Source organism: Salmo trutta, chromosome 2, assembly GCF_901001165.1.
Source record: "Salmo trutta chromosome 2, fSalTru1.1, whole genome shotgun sequence".
Classification (NCBI taxonomy): domain Eukaryota; kingdom Metazoa; phylum Chordata; class Actinopteri; order Salmoniformes; family Salmonidae; genus Salmo; species Salmo trutta.
Genome location: NC_042958.1, coordinates 33,843,286 through 33,852,995, shown reverse-complemented (window position 1 = coordinate 33,852,995; position 9,710 = coordinate 33,843,286). Strand labels below are relative to the sequence as shown.

General features: G+C 40.4%; 1 protein-coding gene across 1 annotated transcript in view; it reads left to right on the top strand.

Annotated features, from left to right (window-relative positions):
• The first annotated feature begins 879 nt into the window (after nucleotides 1-879).
• Nucleotides 880-9,710, top strand: part of LOC115148330 (5-hydroxytryptamine receptor 5A-like) — a 44,554-nt gene continuing 35,723 nt past the window's right edge. Inside the window, exon 1 of the mRNA XM_029690254.1 lies at nucleotides 880-941. The gene's annotated coding sequence lies outside the window, so the exon portion shown is untranslated. The remainder of the gene's footprint in view (nucleotides 942-9,710) is intronic.

Here is a 9,710-nt window from a genome sequence, read left to right as displayed (position 1 = left end):
TTGCCTCCCGCGGCACATCCTATTTCTAGCGTTTTTTACTCACAGGGTCGCTCAACCATGTTCAACTCAAAGCTACGGTGTTTAACCGCCTTGAAAGCATGTGGATTGACAAGTGCATGGCATTGTCAAACCAAGTAACAATAAAATATACACTTTGAGTGCTTGATCAATAATCAAAAGCTGATTATTCAAAACCTGATAACTTGTGATGTTAAGCTTTCAGTCCATATTGTATTTTTGAAAGGTGAATGCTGGTAATGAATTTTGTGGATTTAATTAAGCTAAGCATCCAGAGAGATTTAAACAATTTCCAGGACGGCGGGAGAGGTGTCCCGCTGGAGAAGCCTCATTTCGTTCAGCTGTAAGAAACTTGATTATAAATTACATTCACCCACGTGTGTTGAGACAAATGAAATTAAAATTGCTTTTGTGCGAAAATAAATAATTGATGTGATATGAGTTCTGGTGAGGGATGGATAAGGGGCCATAGATGGTCACGTTTCCTTGGCATTTTCAAACTTCTAACCACCGTTCCTCTCAAGCACGATATAGGCTATTAATCTTACAAGATATACAGTTTATTGATCTTTGCATATTGGGAGGGAATAACTGGCAATGGAATGACATTGTGCACAAATTATGCAATAAAGAAACACCCTTCCAAATGATAACCACCGTAGGCGTTAACATATAAGTAATACTGATTAAATGTTTAAAAATATATATATTTTCTGATGGCGGACAACCGCTGTGATGGACTTATCTCCCCCTTTCCTTGGCTATGGTTCATTCCGAAGCCGCTGTATCTATTCGTCGCGCTATCATAAACACTCACTCTAGGTCCAGACGAGGAGCAACAAAGTGAACACATGGAAAAGCAAAAGATTGAGCGAGAAGTCCGTTCTTTTCCCATGTAGGGCTCGTTTCTTCTGAGATGTGGGGTAAGTCATATCTAATATAGCCTACTGAATGCGTCTTTGGATATGTATTCTAACAAGATCACGCGCGTGTCATCAATCAAAAAATCTGATATTGTTAGTTTATATGATGGGAAACTTGTAGTCATTATCAGAGGAAAATCTGGTTGGGCAGTTTGACTTTCTGTCGAATTAGTCAAGTTCTGTTTTATTGACCGTAACTGAGTGAAGCAAACGTCCGTTCAACAGTCTCGGGTTGACATTTGCAATTATGTTGTAGGCTACACTGGAAATAATACTGGCAGCACAGAAGCCAGTCAATTACTATAGCTTTACAGGAACTTTACTGAAACACAAACGTGCAGAATATTACTGTAACACCTGACTGACTACAGCAACATGCTGTATTTCTAGAATTTGCAGTGCATTACTGGAAGCACAGTGGTTAGCAAACTGTTGCATATTCACAGTGCAAGTAGCTAGTGCAAACAATGAGCTGTATTTCTGTATTTAATATAGGTATTTCAATACCTTTTGTAATCTGTATTTGACTGGCCTGAAGTAAAATTAATGTATTTTGTAACATTATAATTACAATAAATGTATTTAGTATTTTCTCATACAAAAACAAATGTACTTGCATTTATCCCCCCTGCCTGGGGCGGTTAGAGCGTTGGGCCAATAACCAAAAGGTTGCTAGATCAAATCCCCGAGCTGACAAGGTAAAAATCTGTTTTCTGCCCCTGAACAAGGCAGTTAACCCACTGTTCCTAGGCCATCATTGTAAATAAGAAGTTGTTCTGAACTGACTTGCCTGGTTAAATAAAATAGCTACAACAATATTATTTGTAATGGTCACCATCTTTTTACTTGCTATGACTGTGGTATTTTCTTGTTTATCTACCTTACTTTAATGCATTGACTGTAAGTCGCTCTGGATAGGAGTGTCTGCTAAATGACCAAAATGTAAAGGTAAAAAGGAACACTTGCAAAGCACACTGCTGAGTATTATTCTAATGAGCTCCGCCCCTAACAAGGCCATGTTTGAGGGCTGAGCTCATTAGAATAATACTCAGCAGTGATTGCTTTGCAAGTCCTCATTTTTATATTTACATTTTGGTCAGTTTGCAGACGCTCTTGTCCAGAGTGACTTACAGTCAGTGCATATCACAGTCATAGCGAGTGAAACATTTCTATAACCATTACTGAGAACATTGTTGTAGTTAATGATTCATTGGTATTCACCAAGTTTTTATTTGCAACGAAATACCTTTTCATGTAATTTGTTCCATATCTGGCTAGTGTCAGGTATGATACTATAACATTTACTGTAACTTACCACCAGCTTCATGTAAATTACTTTAATATCAGAGACAATGCTATTGTACTCATGTTGGTATTTTACAGCAATTCCATGGGTTTAGTGCAAGTAGGTTGGTTTCAAGTGTTTGAATATCCCATGACATTTATGAATTGTCTATGTTTTATATCCCCTTGCATTTCCAGAAGCCTAAGCAAAGGCTTCCAAACTGTCTGTGATTATAATGCAAAACAGACCAAAAGGACATGCGGTAAAGGTCTGAGACTTGCTGTCACTCTGATCTGTCCCCTACAAACATTTAATTATTAGTGAACTAGCACCACATTTCAGTTAAATTGGTGCAGCATTCTCACTAACGGATGCAACAAACAAAGCCCCTACAAGGCACGCTTCAAAATATTCTAATGAGCCAGATGCAATGATACCACGCATTCACTAGTGTTCAAAGGGATTTTAGTGCTTTTTTAGTATAAAAACAGCCCCCACCACACCACACCACACCACACCCCTAACATAATATACCTCTAACATAGGCCAGTTAAACTGGTACAACACTTACATCAGGCCAAAAGAACCAACTGAAAGCCAAGCCCCCACTAAGCCACACCTATAATATGATGTAACTCTACAATAGACCAGTTAAACTGGTACAACACTCCCACTTACAGCTGGCCAAAAATAACTAACTGAAAACCATGCACCCATTAAGCCATGCCTTTACAATTTTTTACAATCGCTTACACACTAAAAGTGGTACTTGAGGCATACTCAGTGAAACCATTAACTCATGTACCTAATCTTCAGATCAAGTCTGCAAAACTGCAAGCACATTATCTGCTTTACACTCAGTTTGCAATTGTAAAACACTCTTTTTGCAAAACACTAAACACAGTTCTCTACATTAGACACATCATTCAAAACTAACAGGTCTTGTGTTTCATTTGGAAAACACTGCCATTCCAAATGCCACAAGCATTTACCAAGTACTTACACCCAGTGATCACGTGTGAAAACACATATAGCTAATTTCTTCACTTAGAAATCAGAGCTTGAGCACTATAAATAAGCATCAGGTTGGCTTTCTTGGCTTGGACAACAATGGAGGCCAATTTTGGAGAGCGAGATAGAGGAAGAGAAATGAGAGTAAGAGGGGGACAAGGAGTAGGAGGAGGAAGAGGACAAGGACAAGGAAGAGGACGAGAAGGAGGACAAGAACAAGCCTATTTGTTTATCTTCTACTGTATTTGTTTTGTCTGTTACTATTCATCCCGAAATCTGGATGAAAATGCAATGTTTGGAGAAAGAAATACATTGCATTTCTGTTTATAGTGTAAATATATACTGAAAATGCATACATACTGCTCCACTGCACACTGAACATGTGTAGTTGACGTGTATAAGAGCTAATCATTTGATGGTTTGTGTGTAGAGTTTTGATGCAAAAACACAATTTTGAGAAGAGTTAAAATGGTTTTGAATATAGTGTTTGGTTTTGCAAGAGATGTGTGACGTTTTGCATGTTGTGTGTGTGTTTTGGGGTTTTGTGTGTAGAGTCTAGAGAAAAGGATCCGTAGTTTCAGAAATCATGTGTAAGCAAAAACTGTAATATAACTTCCCAGTGTGCCTTGCCTTTTTGAGTGAATTGTAGAGTTATCAGCAATGGCTGTATTTGTTAGTGACAGAGACATGGTTGTTGAATTTGTTCTTTTTCAGTCCTGTCACAATCCCCACAATCCCCAAATGTTATAATTCAACTCTGACAATGCAGTACATATTACATTTTGAGACTTAGTCTTAGTCTTATACAGTGGCCTGAAACTCATTGTTTGCAGGCCACACCCAGCCTGCAAGTAGGGTTGTAGAATTCCAGTAACTGTGCCAAAATGTCCTGCTTATTCCGTCCATTTTTCAGGAAGTTTCCAACTGGGATTTCTGGAAATCCTGGGAAATTTAGGAAAGTTGCCAGAATTTTGCAACTCTACCTGCAAGTCACAATATGTTGACTTGCAAAGTGAAGTGTAATGCCAATTGGAATCCAGCCAGTAGGATATCCAACAGTTGACATTTTTATTCATTTGCGGCCTGCATTCAGAATGACTGCCAGGGTTAGGAACATCATGAGAGACTACAGTGCCTTCCGAAAGTATTCGTACCCCTTGACTTACTCCACATTTTGTTGTGTTACAGCCGAATAAAAAATGGACACAATTCCCCATAATGACAAAGTCAATATATGTTTATTTTATTTACATTTTTACATATGTACTGAAATTGAAATACAGAAATATCAAATTTGTTGAAGTGTCTTTTTTGGTAAGTCTCTAAGAACTTTGGATTGTGCAATATTATTTATTTATTTTATTCTTCAAGCTCTGTCAAGTTGATTGTTGATCATTGCTAGACAGACATTTTCAAATCTTGCCATAGATTTTCAAGCTGAATTAAGTCAAAACTAACTAGGCCACTCAGGAAAATTCCTGGTAACCAACTTGGTAAGTGTAGATTTGGCCTTGTGTTTTAGGTTATTGTCCTGCTGAAAGGTGAATTTGTCTCCCAGTGTCTGTTGGAAATCAGACTGAATCAGGTTTTCCTCTACGGTTTTGCCTGTGCTTATAGTCAAATCAAATTTAAATCAAATCAAATGTATTTATATAGCCCTTCGTATATCAGCTGAAATCTCAAAGTGCTGTACAGAAACCCAGCCTAAAACCCCAAACAGCAAGCAATGCATGTGAAAGAAGCACGGTGGCTAGGAAAAATCCCTAGGAAAAACTCCCTAGAAAGGCCAAAAACCTAGGAAGAAACCTAGAGAGGAACCAGGCTATGAGGGGTGGCCAGTCCTCTTCTGGCTGTGCCGGGTGGATATTATAACAGAACATGGTCAAGATGTTAAAATGTTCATAAATGACCAGCATGGTCAAATAATAATAATCATAGTAGTTGTCGAGGGTGCAACAAGCACGTCCGGTGAACAGGTCAGGGTTCCGTAGCCGCAGGCAGAACAGTTGAAACTGGAGCAGCAGCATGGCCAGGTGGACTGGGGACAGCAAGGAGTCATCATGCCAGGTAGTCCCGAGGCATGGTCCTAGGGCTCAGGTCCTCCGAGAGAAAGAAAGAAAGAAAGAGAGAAAGAGAGAATTAGAGAGAGCATATTTAAATTCACACAGGACACCGGATAAGACAAGAGAATACTCCAGATGTAACAGACTGACCCTAGCCCCCCGACACATAAACTACTGCAGCATAAATACTGGAGGCTGAGACAGGAGGGATCAGAAGACACTGTGGCCCCATCCGATGATACCCCCGGACAGGGCCAAACAGGCAGGATATAACCCCACCCACTTTGCCAAAGCACAGCCCCCACACCACTAGAGGGATGTCTACAACCACCAACTTACCGTCCGAAGACAAGGTCGAGTATAGCCCACAAAAATCTCCGCCATGGCACAACCCAAGGGGGGGATGCCAACCCAGACAGGAAGACCACGTCAGTGACTCAACCCACTCAAGTGACGCACCCCTCCCATGGACGGCATGGAAGATCACCAGTAAGTCAGTGACTCAGCCCCTGTAATAGGGTTAGAGGCAGAGAATCCCAGTGGAAAGAGGGGAACCGGCAAGGCAGAGACAGCAAGGGCGGTTCGTTGCTCCAGCCTTTCCGTTCACCTTCACACTCCTGGGCCAGACTATACTTAATCATAGGACCCACTGAAGAGATAAGTCTTCAGTAAAGACTTAAAGGTTGAGACTGAGTCTGCGTCTCTCACATGGGTAGTCAGACCATTCCATAAAAATGGAGCTCTATAGCTGTTTTCCATTTATTTTCTATCCTAAAAAAAGTATCCTAGTCCTTGCCGATGACAAGCATACCCATAACATGATACAGCCACCACTATGCTTGAAAATATATAGTTATACTTAGTGATGTGTTGGATTTGGCCCAAACATAATGCTTTTTATTCACGATAAAACTTTCATTTCTTTGCCAAATGTTTGCAGTATTAGTGCCTTGTTGCAAACAGGATGCATGTTTTGGAATATTTGCATTCTCATTCACAACTTCGTCCTTTTTACTCTGTCATTTAGGTTGATATTGTGGAGTAACTACAACGTTGTTGATCCATCCTCAGTTTTCTCATATCACAACCATTAAACTCTGTAACTGTTTTAAAATCCCCATTGGCCTCATGGTGAAATCCCGGGGTGGTTTGCTACCTCTCCGGCAACTGAGTTAGAAAGGAAGCCTGTATCTTAGTGGCTGGGTGTATTGATTCACCATCCAAAGCCTAATTAATAACTTCACCTGTGCTCAAAGGGATATTCAGCGCCTGCTTTTTTATTCTTCGCGAGGCATTGAAAAACCTCCCTGGTCTTTGTGTTTGAAATTCATTACTCGATTGAGGGACCTTACAGATAATTGTATGTGTGGGGTACAGAGTCATTAAAACGTGTTGAGGACAGACGTTCCGCTTGCGGAACGCCTCGCCAAATATCCAATGGTAGAGCGTGGCGCGAAATACAAAAACCTTAAAAATGCTATAACTTCAATTTCTCAAACATATGACTATTTTACACCATTTGAAAGATAAGACTCTCGTTAATCCAACTACATTGTCCAATTTCAAAAAGGCTTTACAGCGAAAGCAAAACATTAGATTATGTCAGGAGAGTACCCAGCGAAAAATAATCACACAGCCATTTTCAAAGCAAGCGTATATGTCACAAAACACAAAACACAGCTAAATGCAGCATTAACTTTTGATGATCTTCACCAGATGACACTCCTAGGACATTATGTTATACAATACATGCATGTTTTGTTCAATGAAGTTCATATTTATATCAAAAAACATATTTTTACATTAGCATGTGATGTTCAGAACTAGCATACCCACCGAAAACTTCCGGTGAATTTACTAAATTACTCATGATAAACGTTGACAAAATACATAACAATTATTTTAAGAATTATAGATACATAACTCCTTTATGCAATCGCTGTGTCAGATTTTAAAATAGCTTTTCAGCGAAAGCATATTTTGCAATATTCTGAGTACATATAGATGTACTATTGTAAAGTGGTTGTTCCACTGGATATCATAAGGTGAATGCACCAATTTGTAAGTCGCTCTGGATAAGAGCATCTGCTAAATGACATAAATGTAAAATGTAAATGTAAATGTACATAGCTCAGCCATCACAGGCTAGCTATTCAGACACCCACCAACTTCCGGGCTCACTAAACTCAGAATTACTATTAGAAAAATTGGATTACCTTTGCTGTTCTTCGTCAGAATGCACTCCCAGGACTTCTACTTCAACAACAAATGTTGTTTTGGTTCCAAATAATCCATAGTTACATCCAAATACCTCCGTTTTGTTCGTGCGTTCAGGTCACTATCCAAAGGGTAACGTGCGAGCGCATTTCCTGACAAAAAAATTCAAAATGTTCCATTACCGTACTTAGAAGCATGTGAAACGCTGTTTAAAATCAATTTTTATGCTATTTTTCTCGTGAAATAGCGATAATATTCCAACCGGACAACGTTGTATTCATTCAAAGAGGGAAAGAAAAAAAATGGCGAGATCTCGTGACTGCGCATCTCCAGTCTCTCTGTCCCCAGGCAGACCACTGACAAACTCTGCAGCTGTTATCTGCCCAGAGACAGGAGACGCGTCAATCCGCTTTCTGAAGGCTTTAGAGAGCCAATGGAAGCCTTAGAAAGTGTCACGTAACAGCTCAGATGCTGTAATTTTGATAGAGATGCAACAGAAGGACTACAAATTGTCAGACAGGCCACTTCCTACTTGGAATCTTGTCAGGTTTTTGCCTGCCATATGAGTTCTGTTATACTCACAGACACCATTCAAACAGTTTTAGAAACTTTAGAGTGTTTTCTATCCAAATCTACTAATTATATGCATATTCTAGTTTCTGGGCAAGAGTAGTAACCAGATTAATTTGGGTACGTTTTTTATCCGGCCGTGAAAATACTGCCCCCTATCCACAACAGGTAAAATCATGCTCACCACTATTATTGAACACAAAATGAGACCATGCAACTTATAGCAGGTTTCCATAATTGTTTACACACATTTTACTCCCCTTTTCATGTATCCAATTGTTAGAAGTTACTGTCTTGTCTCATTGCTGCAACTCCCATACCGACTCAGGAGAGGCAAAGGCCATGTGTCCTTCAAAACCCAACCCAACCCAACCCAACCCACTTCTTAACACAGCACACATCCAACCGCACCAATGTGTCAGAGGAAACACTGTACACCTAGCGACCTGGTGAGCATGCACTGCACCCAGCCCACCACGGGAGTCAAGGACATCTCTGCCAGCCAAGGACATCTACGCTAGACCAATTGTACGCCACCCCTTGGGCCTCCCGGTAACGGCCAGCTGCAACAGAGCCTGGGCTCAAACCTAGAGTCTCTGGTGGCACAGCTAGCACTGCAATGCAGTGCCTTAGACCACTGCACCACCCGAGAGGCCCTCATTTGCTGAATCTTTGAGCCATTTTCCCAAAACTCTAAACACAAAACTCTACAAATCTCTAGCAAACACTGCTTTAGCTCTTTCCAAAATGTTTTTTTTTTACATCAAACTGACACACATGCTTCATGTGAATAGCTCTGTCTACCAACCAACAACACACAGATGTGCTCAACACAAAACACTACTATGAATATCCCATCAGTAGGTTTATGCCTTTTCATTGTTACACTGTAGCCGGTTGTAAAAGATTGTTACAGTAATGTATAACTTTTCAAATATACATAAATAAACACACACAAATGCAATACAGTAACAAAAACATTGTCATTTATTTCCAAAAGGCAGTCTTTTTGAACATTGTGTTTTGTATGTAACACTTTCCATACCCAACAGGAGAAAACCAGGAAAAACATTCAGTAAGATAAAGGGTTTTCTGTACAACAAGACAAAATGAAAGTGTCTCATTCATTCAAAACTCTAAACACAAAAAGACAAAAACACATGCAAAATGTAAGAGAAAAGACATTAGGCTGCATCCTGCCTCCTATTTTGATCTGGCCACAGCACTTCATCTACATCACAAGCGATGTTCTCCCTGGCTAAACAGTGGGGAACAATCTTCTGGAGGATCCAGCCGCCGAAAGCCCCCACATCAACTTCACCACATGCATCCTCCGTTGCCTGGAGAAGAGGCATCCGTGCGAGGGGATGGCGGTCATACGCCTTCCATCGCCATGCCGAAAAAAACTCTTCAGTTGGGTTTAGGAATGGGGAATATGGTGGAAGGTATAGAACAATAAATTGTGGGTGGTCGATTAACCAGTTGCGGATCAGAGCAGCCCGGTGGAAACTCACGTTGTCCCAGATGACAACATACCTGGGCTGCTCTGGTCCCACCCCTCTGCTCAGCTGGAATGAGGATGCCATGTAAGTGTGTCCAGGAATGTGATGAGAATGGCGGTGT